Source organism: Dasypus novemcinctus, chromosome 4 (assembly GCF_030445035.2).
Source record: "Dasypus novemcinctus isolate mDasNov1 chromosome 4, mDasNov1.1.hap2, whole genome shotgun sequence".
Lineage (NCBI taxonomy): Eukaryota > Metazoa > Chordata > Mammalia > Cingulata > Dasypodidae > Dasypus > Dasypus novemcinctus.
Window position 1 is genome coordinate 86,176,186 of NC_080676.1, and position 24,289 is coordinate 86,200,474.

A 24,289-nucleotide genomic window follows, 5' to 3' on the forward strand; every position below is an offset into this window, starting at 1 on the left:
TTTTAAATTAGGAAAGAAACTTCTTTCACTTCAAAATAAACTCCAAATTCCAGTATCAAAATCTTCAGCTTTACTTTGAGTTGAAACCAAATCAGTATTTCTTAGCACTATAATCAACTTTCCAAACTATGGCACCTATCATCCCATTCTGTGGTGAGTTCTGAGTTCAGTTTATTCAGTTTATCCTTCCAAATGTTTGAATTTTTCTAATCGTTGATGCTCACTCTTAAAAAAACAAACCAACCGTGATTATTGGTGTTTTTCCTTTCTCTAGTTCTTTTTAAAAAACTAAGTTTTAGCTTGACTAAATAAAAAATGCTTACTTGCTTAAACCTTTACTTTTAAGGTTTCCTTTCATTGTTGTCTTGAATAATCTTATCAGTCTTTTCAGCTCCCAAAAAACCTCTTATCTAGATATGAATGATAGGGTGTGTTCTGTGGGACCAGCTGCAATCACATCACCTGAGAGTTCAGAATACAGAATCTCAAACCCCATCCAGAGCTAATGAGTCAGCATCTTCATTTCAACAAGATTCCAAGTGTTTCTCATGTATATTAAAGTTTGAGAAGTATTGTTAAAGACTATGTCATTTTAAAAAATTGGACTTTAAGTATACAGAATTGGCTAAGCATAATCTGATTCATGGTAATTATTCCATGCATTGCCTTCTTTTAATTAATTATTAGTTAATTATTTTAAATCAAATGACTATGTATCAACCTAAGACCCAACAAAAGAGTTAGAATATTAGTAATTTATATCTATTTACGTGTTCTTCCCCTACTCTCAACACCCCCCCAACCATAAGTAATTACTACCTGCAATTTTGTGTTTATCATTCCATTGTTTTTTAAAAAATAATAAAATAATATAGATATACTTATTGTATGATGAAATAGTACAACAATGCTGTATTTATCTTGCAGAATTTGCTTTTTTAATTTTTTGCTGTGAACACTATTAAGATTTATTAATATATTTTATGTAACTGTAATTCATACAGTTTATTTTTATTTCTATATAATATTCTTGACTAAGCTACAGTTTATCTTTTCTCCCATACTTGAATTTACTCCCCTTTTTTTTGCTAATATGAATAGTACTGGTAAAAATATTCTTGCACATGTCTCTTTTGATGTTTGCAGGACATTTTCTTGTATTGGAATTGCTGGGTCACAGGGTATGAAAATGCTCAATTTTGCAAGAGATTATCAAATTATTTTTGCAAACAAATCCATTTACACCCACCAACAATATAAGATATCCCTGTTCTCATATAAGGCCATTTCTCTTTAACACATGGTATTGTCAGATTTCTTAATTTTTGCCACCTTAGTGGATAAAATGATATCTCACTCAGGTCTTGATTTATATGTTCTTGTTTACTGAGTTTGCATACATGTATATGTATTTTTTCTTCTGTGCAATGCTTGCTCCTGTCTTTGCCCATTTTTCTTCCTTTTTAAAAATTTTACAGATCTTTTCTATTGATATGTATCAGTTCTTCATGCATTCCAAATACAATTTCTTTCTCCTCTCACTAGTAGCTTGTCTTTTCACTTCCTTTAAGGAATTCTAATGAACAGAAAAACTTTAATTTTTATGTGGTCATACTTATCATTATATTGTTTTATTGCTAGTATGTTTGTTTCTCATTTTAAGAAATCCATATCTGAAGTTAAGTTTCATCTGTTATGTAGGGATAATATTTAACTTTTTTTCTAAATGAATACCTAAATTTATCAGCTCAATTTATTGTATGTTCTTGCCTTTCACCAGTGATTTGCCATGCCACTTCTCGTATAGAAAGAATCCAATAATGCAAGGGTCTTTTATAGTGTATGCTTTCTTGATTATTGGCTATCCTCATGCCAGAAACACATTTTTCTTAATTGCTAGAACTTCATAATAAGTCCTTATATTTGGTAGATCAAATCCTCCAGAATTTGTCTTTATAATTTTACCTTTCCCTTGAATCATTTTTTTCCTAAGCTAAATTTTAATTTAGAAATTACATGCTTCATTTTTTTTTAATTTAAATTTTTTAAAGATACTTAGATTACATAAATGATACATAAAAAATGTAGGGGATTCCCATATGCCGCACTCCCTACCCCTCCTTCCACACACACTTTACCACATTAACAACATTTTTTATTCGTGTGGTACATTTGTTACAATTGATGAACACATATTGGAGCATTGGCCCAAAGTGTGGATTACAATTTACCTTATAAACTCTCTCTCACACAGTTTTGTAAGTTATGACAAGATATATAATGACCTGTATCTGTCATTGCCATGTCATTCAGGACAATTCCAATGTCCCAAATATGCCCCCATATAACATCTATTTTTCCCCTCTCTCTCCCCTCAGAACCTCCGGTGGCCACTGCCTCCACATCAATGATAAAAGTTCTTTCATCGCTAAAGTAACATTAAGTCTGTAGTAGAATACCAGTAAGTCTGCCCTAGTCCATCGTTCCTTCTCCAATCCTGAAGATTCTGGGATGGTGATGCCTGCTCTTCCTCTTAATTGAGAGGGGACTTAGACCCTGTGGGGCAGATGGATGGAACTACCTTACTTGCAATAGTAGACTCTCTCTGTTCCTTATGTAAATAACTTAGTTATCAGTGCAAATATCTTGTGATATCTGCAGGGTTATCCAAAGCAACTCTTACCGTATCTACTCATTTTGGCTCACAGTTTGTTGATGATACCAGTCTGTGAGATTTAAAAGCAAAAATACAACAGAACATAATGCTGTTCTTATAATATTCAAACTAATCAATTTAAATACCATAGCAAATTTGATTAAATTATTTATTTTAAGATTCCAAGTTGATATAAACATTTCTTAATTTAGCAAAGTACAAAACATAGTATTCACCTACTGTACTTTCAGCAGCTATCTATAAGTCTAAAGCTAAATTATCCCAATGGTATTACGTCCATTCATGGATTTAGTTTTTTGCTAAAATTTTATTATCACTAAATGCCAGGCAATGTTTTAAGTACTTAATATATTTTTAATTATTTGATTCTTAGAACTGCATAAGATAATTACCATTATTGTCCCCATTTTACAAATGAGGAAACTAAGGCCAAGAGAGGTTAAGAAGTTTGATTGTTAGAGGTTCAGATAGTAATGCTAAGGAATGTTTTCTTGTGAAATCATCACTGAATTGTACTTCAACAGAACTAACTTTATGGTAGTTAGAAACTCCAGCCTTCTCTCAGTCCTGCCTCAGGACCCAATATTTTTATTGAGGAGAATCAAGTTAAACTTTAACATTAAAGTCAATCTTGAAAGCCAACAGAAGATATAAAGTATATAACCTGAGATAAGTATGTAAAATTGCCTTAGAAATGGATGATAGGATGTATGATTACTGGGTTTGAATAATAGGTGGATTGTATCATTGTATGCATCAAATGTCAGGTCATATTTAGCTTTGGCTGGTGGAACTGTTCACTCATCTGGCTTTTTCCCTTCTCAGATGTCCAGAGCTTGTTTAGTGGTATACTTGTCAGAAAGGCTTAATGATTTTAAGAGATTTATCTAAAGGAGTAGAAGAAAGATTTAAATTCAGGCAGTGTTAGCCCAGAACCCACACACCTTTAACTTTTTTTTCATTTAAAAAATTTATTGAAGTATATCGCTCATACATAAACATAAATAAACCGTAAGTGTATAGTATAAGTTGTGAACTGACTAAACAAACATGTATAACATGATACAGGGCTCTCATACCTCACCACACCACCAATACCTTGCATGGTTGTGAAACATTTTTAACAAATGATGGAAGAGCATCCTCAAAATATTCATATTAACCAAAGTATTTTACATTTTGTATATTTTCCCCCAACCCACCCAATTATTATTATTTTATTTTTACATCACTCATATATGAACATACATAAAAAGTATATAGTAAAAGTTGTGAACTTATAAAACAAACATGCGTAACATCATACAGGAGTCCCATACTTCAACTCACCACCAACACCTTGCATTGTGAGACATTTGTTGCAAATTATGAAAGAATATCATCAAAATCTTACTACTAACTGTAGTCCATATCTTACATTTAGTGTATTTTTTCCCCAACCACCTTATACTTTTAACTTTTAATGTACTGTATCCTCCTAAATAGGGAGAAACATATGCAAGAAAAGCTAAGGGATCAAAGAAATTTTTTTAAAACTGCTTAACCCAACTTTTAATCAACTTTTTTTAACAAATCAATTTTATTGATAACATAAATCCATCCAGATTGTACAATCAATGGTATTTGGTATATTCCCATAGTTGTTCATTCAAGAAATGATTCTTTAGGTCTTGGGATGTTTTGTGGGGTCTTCTAAGTGATTTATCAACTCTTTTCTCAGAGTTGGTTAGATGAAGAGGGGAGTCTGTTTTAATGAACCACACAGTATTTTAGATGTACTATTTTCCAATATAATTTTGGAGGAAATAAATTGATATTGAGGAAATTTAGTATATCACTGGAGAATATAAAAATACATTTGATTGATAAATTTGATTGATAGTTAACCCCCACCTTAAAACTTTATGATAGCTATTAATGTTTTCAGATGAGCATGTCCTCCTTAATTTAATTTCTTTCCATAATAAGCTATTTTTTAGGGAACTGTTACAAAAATATTTGTCTCTACCAAGTCAAGTCTCAGGTCATAAAATCTTTAGTGATAATAACATGATAATATAACTTATTTCACCTGGGCCTAGGTAAATAATTTAATAATATTTATTATCATCAGATATCACTTTCTTAGAACAAAATCAACCTGTTTGTTAGTTCTGGTTAGAACATTTATACTTTATATATTTTATACTGTATATTATATAGTATATATTTAATAGTTGAAGAATCAGGCTTGATGGAATGGTTCATGCACGGATGACCTAGGTTAAAGTTCCAGTATTGTAACACTTGCAAGAATTTGTGCAAATTATTTAATCTCTCTGAAGCCTATTTATTACTGTGAAAAATTAGGATAATGGAAAATTACTTTACAGGGTGGCAAAAAGATAAAATTCAATAGTTGATGTGAAGGAATTGATTAAGCTTTTATGTGAAAAATAAATGTAAGTTCTTGATGTCAATCATTACTAGAAAAAAGAAATGCATAATACACTAAAATTTGATAACCTTAGGTTTAGGAAGTAAGGAGGAAATGGATTATCATGTAGTGAATTTTTGCTATGGGTTATACAATTTTTATGTTTTTATTTAATTCTATTACCCCATTTTTGCTAATGAGCAAAATTCATTACAAACTGGGATTCAGAGAAGATATATAACTTGCTTAAGGTCACAGCTAGTAAATGTGGATGCTTGATTCAAACCCATGCTTGTTTGGCTTTAAAGCCATGTATGGTTCCCATAAGCCTAGACACATAGTGTACAGTCCATGTATCACTAAGAGTAGGATGAAAGGTTAATCTTTCCGTTTCTTGTTAAGATACAATGCCTCATATTTATTATTCCTCCTTTTACTTTCACATTGATTTGCTTATTTTTTTGTTATAATAGCACTATTAGGCAGGTGGGATAAGTATGAGGTTTCGGATTTGCATAAGTAATTGAATATTACATATTACAAGCTTTTCTCAATCTCATGTTTCTTATCTGAAAAAGGCATCATGAAGAACATTAATGGTTTATACAGCACTTCACAAATGGATAAATTAGTGCATAAAATTAAAAATTCTTAATTTTAGTGAAGGAAATGGTATAATACACTTCAGTAGAAATAGTGAAAGTATTATAATTGATTCCTGATAACATGAATTGACCATATTGCCAATTCTTGATAACATTGATTGGCAATATTGGTAATAGGTATTTCAAATTTTAATTTTAATTTTAAATTGAAATATTTATTTCATATTTATTAACAAGTTTTGCCTGCTTTATGCAGAAAAAAGTTTCTTGTGGAAACTAACATTTCAACATTTCTTATTTTCTGAGGAAGTTCTGAGAAAAAGCAAGTTTTGTGTAGTTTGAGTAATCAAATGGTGTACATTGTACAGGAAGTTAATTTAAGGAGAAAAATGGAGAAAGTAGATTGCATTTAACTTCCTTCTAAGTCACCTTTTCATGTGTTGCTTATTTTATTTGAAGTATATTCTCCTTTGAGAACATTAGACAAACCAATACTAAAATATAAATATGGAAACATTTAAAAATCCAAATAGATATTATTTTTGGATTATCCATACCTTACCTTTCATTTGCTGGTACAAATAATCAAGGGTTGTTATATTTTCAAAAGTTCTGGAGAGTGTTATCTTTCCTGCAAAGGTATAATGGATTATCTATAAAAATAACAGCCTGTCTTACAATGCTTGTGCAGTTAATTGATCATTCCTGCCAATACTAGATTGGCCAGAATTTTTACAAATTATAAACAGCAAGTTATGGTGGTACCATTATAGGTATCATCCATCGACATTAATTATTGAGGTAATACATTCAAAGCATTGTACTTTATTTTCTTGTACAATACAGCATGGCTTTGTCTTCAGGAACCTGAAGTTTTGTTTAAAAGATAGGCATGTAAACAACCAATTTTATTTGTCCTGATAAATTCTCCTTATTTTATACAATTAATTTCTCCTCCATCCCCCTCTCTCTCTTACATCTGGGGAGGAAAAGTAATATTTATCAAACACCCATTATGTGTAGATACTGTACTCAAGAATTAATACATTCAACATACTATAAATGATGCCTTGTACTTTGCAAGCTCTCAGTGAATGCTGTCTAATATTATTCACTCAATTTAATCATCAAAACAACTCGAGAAGTGGATGTGGCTCAACAGACTGGGCTCCTGTCTACCATATGGGAGGCTGTGGGTTTGCTTTCCAGGACCTCCTTGTGAAGGCAAGCTGGCCTGCGCCCACGGAGAACAGATGGCCCACACCTGCAGAGAGCTAGTGCAGCAAGATGGTGCAACAAAGGGAGACAAGCAGGCAAGAAGAACATGCAGTGAATGGACACAGAGAGCAGACAATAAGCAAGCAGCAAGGGAGGGGGATAAATAAAAATCTTAAATAAAATCAACTCTGATTTAGCTATTATTCTATTTTATAGATGAGCAATATGAGGCCCATGGATAATTAACTTAAGGTTATGTAACCAATAATATAATGTTAGTTCAAATTCATATCTGAGGCCAAGACCCATGCTTTACAACAATGGTCTAAAAAATAGGGCGCAGGCTCCTTAGGGAATACACAAGAACACACATTAGGATTTGAGAAGATGATATCAAACATTTATGTAGGGAAGCAGATTTGACTCAACTGATAGAGCATCTGCCTACCATATGGGAGGTCCAGGGTTCAAACCCCGGCCTCCTGACCCGTGAGCTGGCCCACATACAGTGCTGATGTGCGCAAGGAGTGTTGTGCCACACAGAGATGTCCCCCGTGTCAGGGAGCCCCACGCGCAAGGAGTACACCCTGCAAGAAGAGCCACTCTATGCGAAAAAAGTGCAGCTTGCCCAGGAGTGGTGCTGCGCACATGGAGAACTGACACAGCAAGATGATGCAACAAAAAGAGACACAGTGCCGCTTATAAGAATGCAAGCAGACACAGAAGAACACACAATGAATGGACACAGAGAGCAGACAATGGGGGGTGGAGAAGGAGGGAAGGGGAGAGAAATAAAACATCTTTAAAAAACAACAAAAAAATGCATATATATATATACACACATATTTTAAAATTGAAGTAAAGTTTACTAATATGTAATATGCAGTGATGCTGGCAATGTCAGTATCATTTGTCATGTAATTATGAAAAGCATTCTAAATAATCAGGAGAGTAGAAGTTCATTCACTTTATGAGTTGGAGGTACTGAATTTTTATCTGTGCCTAGCAACATGGACATTATCTGGTTTTAACTAAACTAACTTACTAAACAGACATGTGACTGAATAAATAGCAGAATAAAGGTAATATGATCCAAATACACATGAACAAGAACATCTATACTATCTCTTATGAACACTGCCAGCCATATTACAAAATAAAAATAGTGATCTAATCATATTTGACAATAATTCAACCAAAAATAATTATCAAGAAGTCTATTTCAGATACGAGTTTTATTGACTGTAATTAGGGATGAACCTCACCTTCAGTGTATGGTGTGCCTTAAAAGTATTTTCTAATGATGGTGGAAGGCCATCCTGTTTATAAGACATTAAAAGCTATCCAGATCTTGCAGCAAGACCTTACCCAATTTTTTCAGCAATGTGTATTATTACACGATACTCAGTCCAGACTTTCAAAATCATTAAACTTAATGTTTAGAAGCTTTTGGGGGGATATTCTTTCTTAAAAGGAAAATAATTACCATTGGAAACACTGTTCATCCCACAACAGCAGAAATGGCTGAAATAATGCAGAAAAAAATATTATGGCAACAAATTATATCACATTTGTCAGTAAATACAATTAGAAGATGAATAGAAAACAATGTGAAAGATATGAATAAACAAGTGCAGTGTGGAGCTTTACAGGTGAAGAAAGTAGCAATATTGCTAACATATCAGCCAATGGTATTTGCGAGGTTCAATTTCAGTAATATAAAGAACTATGTTTTTATGAACCATTATAAGGAAAATGTACTGGAGAAGATACCTACTAAACAGAAAAATACTCTAAGTAAAACAATGCATTCTGGAAAAACTGTGCTAGATGTACTCACAATTGGAGCAGTTGGTTTGACTGGAATAGAAAAGATTTGTGGGTAAGGTTACAGAGCTACTTCTACACATGAAATTCATTCACTCATCATTCATAGGCAAACAATTTTAGGAAATAAAAGTAAAAACAAGTGTTGCAGGATATCATTGATGTAGTTAGTTTTTTAAAAAATAACTTTAAAATGTAGTAGAAAATGTAGAACATAATGATAGAGACCTTAAAATATTAGTAGGATTGTCATAGTAATTTGTAATTAGTTGAGTGGCCATGAATATCCTTGTGGTGGTGTATCTCTTGAGGTTCACTAGTTATCCAGTGGCAGGGTACTGAGAAGCTCTTCTGCATTTTCTCTTATGGAATGATAAGGGTTCTAATTTTGCTTACCTTTTCTGTGTTGACGTGACTGTCAGTCATGTGGTTTCTAGCATATGTTTTTGGAAAAAAATAAAAATTCTCCATCTGTCTTTTTAAACTAATGCTACTTTTCTAACAATGAGGGTATAATTACTTTTTGAAAGACCTGTGGTATGAAGAGAACATTTTAATACAAATGTTTGTAATTATTTTCATTATGATTTTGTTGCAAAAATCAACTTCAGTGTAAAACTTTAGTTTTATATACTTTTAAAACTATACAAAAACTTTGATCTGTGTATTTTTAAAACTTGGAAGAGATTTTTTAACCTTGCTTTAAAAACGTCCAAATAAAATCTTTAAACAGGTTTTAAAATTTAAAAATTCTCTTGTTAAAAAGATAAAAGTGCAATGTACACCTATTAGTTTATAAGAATGACATCTGGAAAAAATGGAAATTCATTAGTCAGATTTCAACAAAATCTTTTGAATAATTGAAAATCAAGAATTGTGCTTTAGTAAAAAGAGCCAATGATGCTTTTCCATTTCGATCTACTATTTTGTGAAGCTTTTTTCCCCTCACTATGATACAATTAAGTATCACAATAACCAGATTTTCAAATGGTTGTTTTGCAAAGTTTAAAGAAAGAGACATTTAGTCCAATTACTCTGTCTAAAATATTAACTTTTTTTTTTCGGTGAGAACAAAATTTTTAAAATTGTTGATAAATGCAACAAAATTAAAATTTATTTAAAATATTGTTTATTATTTATTTCATTCTTTTAAAATGTCTATTACTGCATATGTTCTATATATATATAGTATAGTAGTATATGTCTATAATTTATACATAATTGAACATAAATATATTAGAATGTGGTGTTATATCAATGTGCATTCAGATATGATTCAAAACAGAGGGACTTTAATCCAGGTAATTGGTTACAAAAGTGTTGGAAGGTCTGGTGAAAGGCAAAGAAGGTGATGTTATTTAGTAATGAGTACCTGCAGAAAGTCTCTACTACCAGGGTTGGAGGAGAACACGGGAAAGTATCGTTTCCCCGAGCTCACAAGCACTGTGCTGATGAGACAGATGGAACATTGCTGCTGCTGTAGCTGTTGGAATCACCAATATCACTGCTTTGCAGGAAGCGGAAGCCAGGCGCCCTTACTCCTAAGGACACTGCAAGAGCCCAGAAGTCCACAGATGAGCTGATGCTGTTGTACTTGTCAAGGCTGCTAGATCTTCCAGTCACCTGATGTCCTCTGTTCTCCTACAAATGTGGTACCACTTGCTGCAGTCAGCAGTCGTGAGGGCAGTATCCCAAGAACTCTGTGCTGCAGCGGCTGCTGGAGCATGATTGCTGAGTTGCCAGTGCAAGGAGCAGAAGGAAAAAAAAGAATTCTCTCTTTTTTACTTTGATCTGCTTTCACATGGATTCTGGCAAAGCAATCTGGGAAATGTAGTTTTCCAATTCCAGCCACAGAAAAGAGCATGGAAAAGTGGGAATGAAGTTGAGAATCAACAGACAAATGATCTGCTTAGCACTCATTTTTTTTCCCTGATGGAATGTACAATTTTCTAAAAATGTAGACTTGGAATTCATTGCTAGAGTATAGGTGTCATTAACTCAGTGGTAATATGAAAACTACATATTATTGAAATTTTTCTTAACTTGTTTTAGGAGATGGAATTTGGTTACCTAAAACTAAAGTTAATATTCAGGCAGTACACACTAATAATCCTATATCCATTATGTATAGCCAGTATCTGTTCTGATTAGTCATATTAACATTTTTGACTGGTCTGTGTTCATGCCTTATCAGCAATAAATATTTTGAACATTACCCACTCCTCCCTAAAACTGTTCTAGTTTGTTATTTGTTATTATATGCTTATTAAATAGCCTTAATCACAGTGAAATAATAATATTGAAATTTAGCCTATGAAAAAACTTCAGATTTTGCTTTAATAATTTAAAATATAATAATTTATTTTATAATATCTAATATTTTACTTTAAACATATTAATTTTAAACATCTGATTCAACTGCTAAACTACAAATGGCACATTGAGCTTAATGCATCTACTGGTGGAAAGAGTTTAGAGGGAAAAGTTTAATTATTTTAGGCCAAAAAAAAATACATGAATTTTATTAAAATTTTGCCTTAAAGTAGATTGAAGTTTGTTTCAATTGCAAACCTTTAGATCTGACATCATGAGAGACAAGTATTAGATTCCCAGACCATTACATTTTTGAAGTGAACTCTACACTGATGATCTGTTTCTTCCATAGCTCTTTTTATAATTAATACAGATTTCATTATAGGCAATGTTCTTCCCTTATTGATAACTAACAAAACTGTTTTCTCAATTGGCGAAACACGTGTTTTATCTTCCTGTTAGGCTTAAATGATGTTAGGAGTATTGTTCGTGTTGCAGAAGTTCCACTCATTACATTTTAAGAAGTAAAATATCATCAGTTTGATATAGAGTAGGTCATCTTATTTGATTTAATGATAAGCCCAAGTTTATAGATATTTAACATGAAGTAGAATTTGTTTCCTGTAGAATAAATGCCTTAACTGAGATATAAATTGACAGACTGGTCAAAATGAAGGAAAAAGATACTTTTGAAATACCAATATTATTATTAAAATAAAATTTAACTTCATGTAATTCATTTCAAAATTTTTATTTCAGAAGACTCTTGTAAATCATATCTGATATTTTATGCATTGTGATGTCTGTACTCTGAATAATGAGTTTTTCTTATATTTGTATTAGTAAAAATTAAGAAAAGAGGATTTGAGTTTTTATGGAGATACTTTGCTAATATTCATATGATTTTGTACTTTTTAAAAAAGGTTATGACTATAACTCTATAACTTATTGGAGTTAAATGAGCTTTCTTAAGCAAACAAAAATAAAAGATACTGTTTTTATGCATTTTGAATTCTCCCTATGGCTTGTTGCCTTAGAGGACTTAGCAGACTGCAATTATGCTGACTCCTTTATTAATAACTGGCTTCAAAATTACTGGACAGATTGTTACTAATGTTTCCAACCTATTAGTCAAACTGGTCCATGGTAGGTTTCTTTTATCACTTTTGAATGTTATTTCTTTATAGATTGCTTTTATTCATTATTCTTCCTTTAAATTTTATTTTGAGATACTTAATACTCTTTTCCTCAAACATACTACTTTCTAAAATAAGTAGTGAAATTAGCTAGGGACTACATGCACTTTTTTAGACCTTTTCCCCATTATTAGTTTTCTTTTTCAAATTTTCTTCTTTATCACACCAGTTTATTATTCTAGAAAAATTTTGGAGTAATTTTGTCAAGCTCTTCCCTTTATCCCTCAAAAATTCCATTTGGATTTTGCTGAGAATGATATTAAATTTATAAATTACTTGGAGTGAATTGATACCTTTATAAAGTCTACCATCCAGAAATTTGAGATTTTGCTCCATTTTTAAAATCTTTTTCACATGTTCTTTAGAGTATTGTAGTTTCTTTTACCTGTGCTGAACATTTCTCCTCAAGTATATACCTTATTATAAACTTTCAGTATAAAATAGGAATTAGATATTTTTCCTCTTGAATATTTTTTACTACTGGTTAATGTTGGTGTGTAATAATGCTATCATCTTTCTGTGTTTTTCAACCTGTCAAAATTGTGGGCTTCAAATGGCATCTTGCTCTTAGTAGTAGAAAATAGAATATGATAAAAATAAAGTAGAAAAGTAAAAATAATTTGTTTTAGAATTCAGTTTTTATGTCTACAATGTTTGAATATTGAACAGTTAAAAATTACATAATTAAGACAATTTGAATTTTCTCTGAACTAAATTCAGCTAGTGTTTTTACTAATTGATTTATCTCAAACACTGTCAGTCTCTCAGGGACAGGCAGATTTCTATCACCATATATTGCAGATCAGAAACCTGAGATTTGGAGAGTTTGAATGATTTGTCTAAGAGCATACAACTAGCACATAGTAAACTGGAGCAGGAACTTTTTTGTTTTTTTTAAGATTTATTTTTTATTTCTCTCCCCTCCCCGCCTGCCCCCCCTCCCCGCCTGCCCCCCTCCCCGCCTGCCCCCCTCCCCTCCCCCCCCAGTTGTCTGCTCTCTCTGTCCATTCACTGTGTGTTCTTCTGTGTCCTCTTCTATTCTTGTCAGCAGCACTGGGAATCTGTGTCTCTTTTTGTTGCATCATCTTGCTGCATCAGCTCTCCATGTGGGCAGCGCCACTCCTGCACAGGCTGCACTTTTCTTTCGCGCTGGGCGGCTCTCCTCACGGGGTGCACTCCTTGTGCGTGGGACTCCCCTGTGCAGGGAACACCCCTGCATGGCACCACACTCCTTGCGTGCATCAACGCCGCGGTGCATCACACAAATCAGGAGGCCCAGAGGTTTGAACCCTGGACCTCCCATGTGGTAGGCGGATGCTCTATCCATTGAGCCAAACTCGCTTCCTGAGGGCAGGAACTTTTGATGGTAGATAGCTAGGCCTGCTTTTTCTTCCTTATTGTTCAGAGCCATTGGTGTTTATACAGATGCCTGAAATACTTAAATAACTGAGACAAATCTGGATTTCCTCTATGGATTTATGTTATACTAATTGTTCTTTCTTTTTTTAAATACTTTATGCCTGCAGTATAAATATATGATAGAATAAATTATGAAAGAATACCCATGTAATCACCATTCAGATCAAGAACAGAACTTTGCCTGCACTCTAGAAGCTATGTGCCCCTTTTTAAAAATCGCATCCCTATAGCTCCCTGTAGAGGAAACTGTACTTTTATACTAATCATTCCTTGATTTTCCTTATAATTTTACCACATATGGTTATTTTTGTCTTATTTTATATAAGCATCACATTGTAGATACTGTTTTACTAGCTTTTATAGTTACAAATCACATGAGATCAATGCAGATTGCTACATGTTGTTGTAGTTATTCATTTTTTTCTGCTATATAATATTCCACTATGAATATATCATTATTTACCAATTTTCTTATTGATGGGCAATTGGCTTATTTCTAATTATTAGCTACTATGAACTAGACTACTATTAATATTCTCATGGTATATGTATCTAGATGCATATGTGAACATGTTTCTCTCGAGTAGGGGTTCTTAATCTTTTTTGTTCCACGGACCCCTTTGGCAGTTAGGTGAAAACCACAGACCCCTTCTCAGAATGTAGGGCAGGTAGTTTTATGACACTCAACATCAGAAGTCAGAGAATGAAGATAAGTTGATTTTTTTCAATCTGAGCTCACGGACCTCCTGAAATCTTTTCAGGGACCCCTGATAAAGAACTCCTGCTCTAGAGTATATATGAAGAGTGGAATGCTAAGGTTCATAGGTTATCCATATATTCACTTCACCAGGTAATGCCAAATAATTTTACAAAGTGGTTGAACCTATGCATACTCCCACGTAGGATACTCCCATCAAGGGTTTATGTGTTTCTTGTGCTTCATATTCTAGTCCAAACTTCTCTGAGTTTAGTTTGTTTTGTTTTATATCATCTTTTTTTTTTTTTTTAGGATTTTATTTATTTATTTAATTCCCCTCCCCCTCCCCCGGTTGTCTGTTCTCTGTGTCTATTTGCTGCGTCTTGTTTCTTTGTCTGCTTCTGTTGTTGTCAGCGGCACGGGAAGTGTGGGCGGCGCCATTCCTGGGCAGGCTGCACTCTCTTTCGCGCTGGGCGGCTCTTACGGGCACACTCGTTGCGCGTGGGGCTCCCCTACACGGGGGACACCCCTGCGTGGCAGGGCACTCCTTGCGCGCATCAGCACTGCGCATGGGCCAGCTCCACATGGGTCAAGGAGGCCCGGGGTTTGAACCGCGGACCTCCCATGTGGTAGACGGATGCCCTAACCACTGGGCCAAGTCCGTTTCCCGTATATCATCTTATTTTTGTTGTCAGTCTATTGGAAGTTATGTTCGTTTTCCCGTTCTTTTGTCATCCATAGTTACAGTATCTTACTGGATTGTTTAGAAATGGAGGCTCTGTAATATAGTGATTAAAAGCATGGAATTTGAGGTTAGGCAGAATTGTGTTCAGGCCTGATTTGTGCTTCTGACTCTCTATGTGTCTTTAACCTTATTTTCCTAATAAGATGAAAACATTAATATTATCTTTCTTAAGATGCTGTTGGGAGAATTAAATGAGATAGTGTATGTAGCACTAAACACGGTTCCTGGTACATACAGTAGTGATAAATTTTAAGAAAATATCCTTGCTAACTAATAGTATCAACTTCTACAGATTGAAAGGATGTGAATACTCAAGTTTTCGGTGTAGCATTGCCAGGCAATGCACTGGGAATCTCACCAATGTGCTGGACAAACATCAATTAAGATGCCGCCTTAGAATCTTCTATGTGACTTATTTTTTGCTAGAATGTGCTCTGTATTTCTGTTTCTTTTTTCTTATGTATTGAATATAACCTGTACATATGAATACACTCTTACTTAAGTGTTGAAACTTAAAAGTACTGTCTTGAGATTTTTTTGGGGGGGAGATTCAGCAGGGAGCAGGAAGAGGAAGAGTTCATGTAGTGAATATCCCTTACACATTTTTCTAGAACCAGCAAGATATTGCAAATGGCATTTTTGTTTTTTAATCCATATACTCAACATTTATTATGTCATGAAAGTACTCTCTTCCCCTAAATTTCTGAAGGTAATCATGTCATTTAAGGCCAGTTTATAGAGGTAGTAACAACAATAACCATAGTAGTTTTATAAGCTAGACATTAATCCCTATGCCTATTATCCCCAAGATCATGTTTCTCCCATGTATTTGCAGAAAAGGGTATTTGACTGATATTCACATCTGGGTCAGTTCTATGTTAAAGATACTTTTTTACTTTTCACTGTTCACTATTTACTATTCATACTGCTGTTCACACTACCACTGGTCACTTCCTGGAACTCCTGGAGTATTTTCTCTCTAATTAAACTGCCATATTTGCAAAGGCTACATTATTGGGGCAAATGTTGGAGAGTATCTTTATTTTCCCATCCCTTTATTCCTCATTGCACTACTAAACAAGGCTGCAGAATATATCAAGATTTCCCGGTAGTTTGGAAATAAGGAGAATATTTGCATCGCAAAAATGTGAACTTCTTGAATTTAATATTAATCACTTTTCTTCAAAATTATTTTGGACATCCTGACCTTAGGAGTTTCTCACTGCCCATCTTTCTTTCCTGTCATTCTCTCTTCTCTTCCTCCCCTTTCATCTCTGTGCTCTCTTGCCTTCAAATTATTATTCATTTCATATGCAATAATGTTACCCCACATGAAGAATTATTTAGGCCTTACTCTCTGATTTCCAACCTACTTAACAAGGTATTTTCTTCAAAGGAAATTATTCCATTCCCATGAGAAGCTATGAAGCTATCTTCAAACTTATACTTGAACACTTATATTGTAGATGAAAAAGAAACAGTAGTAAATGAAATTTAAACTCAGGCTGAATTTTCTTTTCAGATGATGTGAATTAAAATTCTGCTAGTTATAGGGCCATATCTTTTTTATTCAAAATTTTATTATAAAATTTTCAAATAGCAAAGTTAAAGGGTATTATTTTTGTCTATTATAACCAATTTTGTTTGAATCAAGATCTTAAAAGTATAAGAGCTTAAATAAGAATATGTTATTTAGTACATTTTTTCTTAGATGCTATTTAGAAGTTGTTTCCCATCCTTAGAACTTAAATTTATTAAAAATTTTAATTAGTCAAAGTTTATAAATCCTATTAACTCTCTTTGTTCATTTGTTCAATCATTTATTCATTCAAGAAAATTTTATTGAGCTTCAACTGTGCTCCAGGTGTGCTGCCAGGTGCTAGGATGACAAAGCTTATTAAGGAGGGTCCCTCCACTGAAGGTCTTTCAGTCCAGTTGGGAAGAGAGGTATATAAAGAGAAGATTACAACACCTTTAAGGTTGTAGATGTACTCTTAGTGATGTAGTTTACTTGTAATGCTTTTTTAAAATTTTTAATTTAAATATTTTTAAACTAGAATTGAAATTATATATGCATCTCTTCCCAAGTAAGGATCATATTACTGGCCTATTATCAAATGATGATTTGTCTACAGTCTCTCCTACTTTTTGTTGGGATTGATGAGATACCATTTTAAAACAGATGACCAAGATTAAGGATTATAAATCAAATTAGGCCACATGAAATTGACTTTATGATGGTGACATTGATGACAAAGTCATCTACTTAGAGTAGCACTTAATAATTTTTGATTTACTAGTCCCAGACTTTACTTTTCTACCCATGTACTGGGACTTCTAAAACTCCTGTTCTGTGACCATTGTCGCATGTCTTCTATTTTTTTTTGAACCTGAGCAATAAGGGTATCTTTTGGGGATGGCCTTGTGAACAATCTTAAAATATCTCAACATTTTTTTCTTGTTCAGTGTCATATAATTTTAAAAAATCAGTGATTGAAAAAGGACTAGGCAAAAATATACTTGGGTAGATAATGGTACATGCTTTTGAAATTATGTGACTTTATTTCCTTTTCAAAGTTAAAAGATATATCTCACCCTTCATATACTTTTGGAAGTATTCATTTGCCAACAAAATGATCTTGGATCAAAATGATCAAAGACATTTTATCTATCACTAATTTCCACAATTTTTTATCAAGTACATGTAGTGCTGTGTATTTTTATAAGATGCTTTACTAGACACTGGGGAAAACTATTAGGAAATAAACTATTCTATCCTTCAAATCCAACCTCAGCATCTACTCTTACCCCACACATACACGTGTATGCACACACAACTTTTTATGAGCCACATTTTAAATTTAAGCATTTATATATGTTTTGTTGGATTTCATTTTCAGCTTTTTTGGGGGGACACAAAGTTTAAGGCATTGTATTATGTGAGATATCACATTGTATGGATCAAGATTATTTGTTTGCAATAATTATATTGTTTACATGCCTGTCTCCTACCAGCCTGTGACCTCTTCAAAGGCTATTTAGAAGTTGTTTCTACCATCCTTAGTATAGGATATGACTCAAGGTGGACACACAATACATTTTTAATTAATGCACAAAGATCAGAGTATGGTAAATTCTTTTTGCAGAGTAAGTCACAGTATCAATCTTCAGAATATATCTCTAAGTAATTCAAAGTTAAAACCAACTGTATAAAATCACATGATGGTATTCAACATCTCTTAAAAATCATATATAATTGAGTTTTTGCTTTTTGCATTCCTTTTTTAGTATATAGGAAGCAGGAAATGTTCTACTGTGTTTTATTTATTAAATATAAATAAACAGTTATTTGCATTACGATTTGATTTATTTGATAACTGAACTAGGAAATATTTAATAGGTAAATAACCATTGAGAACTGTATATAATGTAAGTAGGTTTTACAAATTGATACCTTTACTGATTACAGGTTATCTTCCAGTTCAAACTAATGGAAGTACGTATTTATGGATTTTTGGAAACAAAGAAAGTAAATTGAATAGGTGGTATAAACTTTTAGAGTTGCTTGACCCTTAAACCAAATGTATGAAGAACTCTGGGTATACATTAGAAAACCAAATTTGTAGTATGTTATAGTTAGCAAGGTATGGTGGAGAATCATCAGGACATATTAGATTTGTCATAGGCACAGACTCTTAGGGTTGGATAGGGTCTTAGCTATCATTAGACATTGGGAGACACTATGGTGCAGAGATTTAGCACCTGGAATGTAAACCAGACAGGTGGGGTTCAGATCCCATTATCAGTAAGCAAGTTTTTAACATCACTGTTTCTTTTCCTGGAAAATACTACTAAAAACCATCTTTACCTCATAGGTTCATTAGTAGAACTTAATGAATTAATAAATGAAAAGTACTGAGAACAGTGCTTGGCATGTAGTAATCACTCAAATATTAGCTATTATCCACATCATATGTTATCTATTTTTATTCCTGTTATAATTTTAATTATTTTTTATATGTAAAATGCCGAGGGCAGTTACATGACTTGCCCAGGGTATACAAACTTTTTATGGCAATGCTGGAACCAGAACCAGTTTTCAAATCCCACCTTAGAATCTTTCTATAGGACCAAATTGCCCCATGGAATATCAACATAGGAAACAATGTAATTCAATAACTTCTTTAACTTCTCGGGTAGACAGTCATTTAGGATTATTGTTAGATGTTTAGCTTCTACAGTCTCAGTTCCATCACGGGTGAGTATATTTTGAGCTCCAGAAAGTACTAAGAATGTGCCACTTATTGTGCTTGGAATCCTGTAAAGTGTGCAGATACAGGAAAAGTGTTGAGGTGCTGTGTACTTTTCACTAAGCCAAAATATTTGTTTTTCTCTTTTAAATTCAAGTAGCTAATTGTTCTTTAGAAAAGGTGAAGAACCTTTTTGGTTCTTTACATTCCATTTGACCCCTGCTGGTAGAAATCAGATGCTGTGGTATTCTCTTTGGATTAATATGAAACAAAACAAAACAATATATATATAGTCTTATTTTTAAAAGTTAGTTATACAGTTATCTAATTTGAACCAGTCAAACTGTGAGGCTCTGTGCTGTTTTAATTGGCATTTTTCTTAATACATTTGAATAAAGCTTTGGAGAAACAGTAGGGCAATAGTAGAAAAACAGAATTGAGCTGTAAGAGGCAAGAGGAACACCCTGAGGTTAGCCACACGAGGTGTATTTTAGTAAGGTTTTCCTTAGGATATGCGACCAGATGTTGGGTTCTGTTACTGCATTTTTAGTGTGTATCTGTACCTCTTCAGTAACCACCCTTGAGAGAGGTAGAACACGTGGGGCCCAAAGAATTAGAATTGGTGCTTTATACTGAAAACTAAGTGTCTGGATTCATGGTTTCTTGCTAGAATTTTCCCAGGATGATCTTCATAATGTGTGGCTAGACATTGGCCTTTAAATTTTTGCGCTATAGGTTATTGAACTAGTTCAAACAATATTGATTTGTATTCTGAAGAAGAACCAAGACTTAACTGAAAAGCCTAAAGAGATTTTTGTGAATTAGATATAGTTGATCTCTAAGTTATTATTGAGGTAATTGTTATTTATTTTATTAATTGACAAATTATTTTTATACAAAAGAGTTAAAACTTACATAGTAAACTAGTTGTTTATGCAAAGGGACACATTTTAATTTTTGAGACAAGTAAAACATCAAGCCATAATAAAAGGATGGCTTTACAGGTAATATATTTAGAATTATTGGTATCCAGATGCAGAATTTGAGTAGGTCAAATACACTCATGTTTTTCTTTTTAATGTAAATTTTCTTTAGAAAATTTAACTTCTCATGTTCCTAAGCTCCATCCAAATGATATGCAGCCATACTGTATAGTAATGTATTTAGAAAGGTGGATTCTAGGTGGATAGTGCTAGAAGGAGGTATGAATCATCTAACAGAGTCTAGTGTTAAAAAATTGTAGGATGAGGAGAATAGCTTGAAACTAGGTCTATTCTGGTGTTTTTAATTCCATAGTTGCAAATATATCACTTGTGGGAGAAAAGGCACCTGAGAGTGGGAATGGGGGTGGGGAGCACATGATGGGGTAAGTAGTGTAATAATGGCATTATTTTGGTTCTAGCATGTGAAAAGAATTTTGTTAGAGATATCAAAGAAAAACAATTTTTTTTCCTTTTAAGGAAGATTTATTAGAAACATTGATTATTTTTATTTCCTCCTTCTTATAAAGGAACAAAGGGTGCCTGCTGTAGTTTCAGACCCATAGTGTATGAAATGTTGTCCTGATTGTGATGATAGCTCCTTTGGGATTTATTTCTGTCGTTGTAACACTATGTACTCTATGCATTGCACCTGTTCACACAGAGTACATCACATTGTGATGTTTGTGCAGATAGATGCTTCAAAGAAAAAGCCAATCTGCCTTTTTTATAAGTGCTAGTCTATTAGTGACTTAATTAAACTTAATTCTGTTTTTGTCTGCAATTTTGTGTATAGTCCTGATTGGTTTCCTGAGCAATGATTTCTATTTTGCAATTAGCAGTTTTGTCTGAGATCAGTTTTGCTATTGTATGGAGTCTGTTCTTACAGAGCCTCCTTTAGGACTGCTCTGACTTTAAAATCATTATTAGGCTTTTGTCAGAGCAGATTTGTTGACATTCTTCTAACATTAAAAAAAAATTAAAAGATTGCACAAATAAGCTCTACATTTCACTATTTCCTGCTAATATGCAAAAAATGTATTTATGATAATTACATGTACTGTGTGCCAGAACTGAAACAATACATTCCTCATAATGGAGCATAAATAAAGAAGGTGGAGCCAGCTGCTCTTAAACTGTTTATTTGCAAGCAGTAATGATATAGAGAATATACCTTTTTCACTGTTAGTCTGGCAATACTGAACCTGTTGCTGCATTAGACGAGTTTTATTTTGCTGGATAGGGGAAGGAAGGCTGTCTGCTGTCTGGTAGGAGGGCTTTGTCTGGGCTTTTCTCTCTGTGTTTTCTTTCTGTTTTTCTTTCTCTCTCTCTCCTCTTCTCTCTCGCTTGCTCTGTCTCTGTCTCTCTCTCCCTCTCTGCCCCCCTCTCCCTCCCTCTCTTTTGCTCTCTCTCTCTCTTCCCGTCTCTGTGGTTTGTAAGGTAGGTTGCAGTGTGTGTATATACACAACATCAAGAGCAGGAAAATGGACTCATTAGGGAGGCAGGCAGTCATTACCACTCACACTGTACTTCCAGGGAGACACCGATTATGAGAAGAGAAACTCAGCGCTGGGGAAGAAGGTAGGGCAGACAACTTTTATAAGAAAAAAAAATCTTGCTTCCTCAATTCCCCCTCTACCTATCATCTTCTTTAGCCCCCACTGCTTTTATTCTTTCTCTCTTGAATTTTAATTTCCAGATTTAAGTTTGAAAGAGCTATTGCTAGCTTAAAATTTGGAACATCTATAGAAGGCCTACCTTCTATGAATTTTCTTCCTACTTATTTAAGGGTGTGCCCTTGTGATTCAGTTTAATTACTTGAAAAATAATTGCAAACCTATTTATTTTTGTCACTAGAGTACCAAATAAATCAGTATTTTCCACTTTTTAAAAACAGACCCCTCCGTATGTTTGTTACTCTCTAAGCTTTTCTTGTCTGTTTATGCAATTCCATCTGTCTGTCTATATATCATGTTGTCCTTATTTATTGCTAACTGGGTTTTGTTAGTATTTGCCAATTAGTTTTAGCTGCAGTGCCAGTGTGGGCATTACTAAAGTGAGACTCTTGTTCTTTGTTATACATAGAAGTTTAAAGTCCATATTTGCCGTTTAAATCTTTGAAGAAGTTGAATAGTTTTTTCCAGAATTTTTATTTGATGGCATTGGACATAAGGGGAGAGATAAGAGCTGAGGATTGGTAACAATCAAGTAATTATTTTTGTCATCACACAGTCTTCTGTATTTCATCTGGGGGGAGTATTTTGAAAGGTACTTGTTTTTCTAACTTATTTTGCAGATAGACTTTTACATTTATAGGGCTATCACTGTGGTTAGTAAAAATGCAAACTTTCTTAACAAGTAGTTTTTATGCTAGGACAGTTTCCTTTTAGTATGTTACTGTTTATTTATGCTTGGGGTGGGAAGAGTGGGGGACTGGCCATCTTTTTACAAAGTAGAAGCTATGAAATGTGTCAGGCCATCTTGTGCAACAAATGTAAGTATTCATTTAACATTTTCTGGATTACAATGTATTTTCTATTTCGAACATAGTTTTGGGGTGCTTTCTTTTTCCTTTTTTTTTTTTTTTATGGTGGGAAAAGTTGTATTTCACAACTAGTTGAAATTGTGGAAGAGTTTTCCCAGAACAGTGTTCTTCGTAATTCAAAGGAGTAGTTAAATGGTTCCATTTGAAATGGGCTCTTTAGTAAAACTGCTATTCATTTGTTAAAAATTGAGTAAGATAGTAAGACAGGTAAATGCTTTTGGCATATACATGAGCAGTGATAGAAAATGGATGCTGATTTGTAGAGATGTTTGATAATAACAATCACCTTTTTTGTAATAAATTATTTATTTCATAGATGTGGCAGGATTTTTCTTTTCATTTTCTAAAAAAACAAAATTCCATTAGGCCTCTCTGACAACAAAAAGAAGTCCAAAAAGCCATATTCTTAGCCTACCTGGAACACTAAAGCAGGTTCCCAACACATGCTCAAGGTTCAAACCTATTAAAATGTTTATTAAAAATCCATTATTTTTGGGAGGGTGGTGAACTTTTGCTGCTAAAAGCCTTTTTTTACCCCTCTTCTTTTAAAAAAATGTATTCTGAGAATTTTAATTTGCTAATCTTTCTTTAACTGTCTTTTAAGTTGGCAAGCCCGGCCTTGGCCAAGAGTAATACAAATACTAAGTATACTAAATCAGGTCTTGTCCGGGATTATTGTTCCCAAGGTCTAAGGGGGAGTCTATTGAAAGTACATGTTAATATGGAATACGGTAAATAATGTTCAAATGTAATTGTCCTCTAGTTCAAACCTTGACCTTAAAATTTGTTTCAAAACTTATGTGTCAAAACTATGCGTATCTCATGCACCTGTCGTTTCCTATTAGCAATGTGAAGACTATCTAAAATTTCTACTTTTTTACCAAAGAAATCTCTCCTGCATCTCTTGATTAACTATTATCTTTTTCTGTACACATACATGGATGTGTGGACTATCTGTTTGCATATTTATGTATGTCTATATTCTCATACATAACATGGATAAATAAATCATTCTTTGCAGGTATGACATTTTAAAATTCATGTCAAGTATTCATGTTAACAGCAAACAAACAAAAAATTGAAAGTCTTACAAAAGAAGATGAAACTTTCTTTTAACCTTCCAGAAAAAATAAAAGTAAAATATTAGTCATTTTAATAGTTGGTTTACTTTTTTGGATGTGTATATGTTTTCTTTTGCATTATCATTATTAGCTTTCAGTAGATCTAAAATATTTTTAGTGAGAAATATAATTTTGGCCTTTTCTTGAAGGAACTGTCATAATCTAAATAGAGCAGGACAATGTAAAAAGTACATAAGTAAGCTTAAAACCAGTGTACTCTGCTGTATAAGGTTTTGGAAAGCTGAAAGGCTTATATCACAGGAGGACTATAAAGTACTGG

The 24,289-nt window shown here is 33.3% G+C and overlaps 1 protein-coding gene across 38 annotated transcripts in view; it reads left to right on the plus strand.

Moving 5' to 3' along the window:
- The window catches only part of ZBTB20 (zinc finger and BTB domain containing 20), a 900,898-nt gene that overhangs the window by 21,933 nt on the left and 854,676 nt on the right, over window positions 1–24,289 (plus strand). For 7 of the 38 annotated variants that reach the window (XM_071214787.1, XM_071214795.1, XM_071214796.1 and 4 more), the window contains exon 1: window positions 21,335–21,924. The exons of 20 other annotated variants lie outside the window; for them this stretch is intronic. The gene's annotated coding sequence lies outside the window, so the exon portion shown is untranslated. Of the gene's footprint in view, window positions 1–21,332; window positions 22,838–24,289 lie in introns of those variants that run through there. 11 more of the 38 variants (XM_071214780.1, XM_058295794.2, XM_058295797.2 and 8 more) reach the window with 5 other exon arrangements.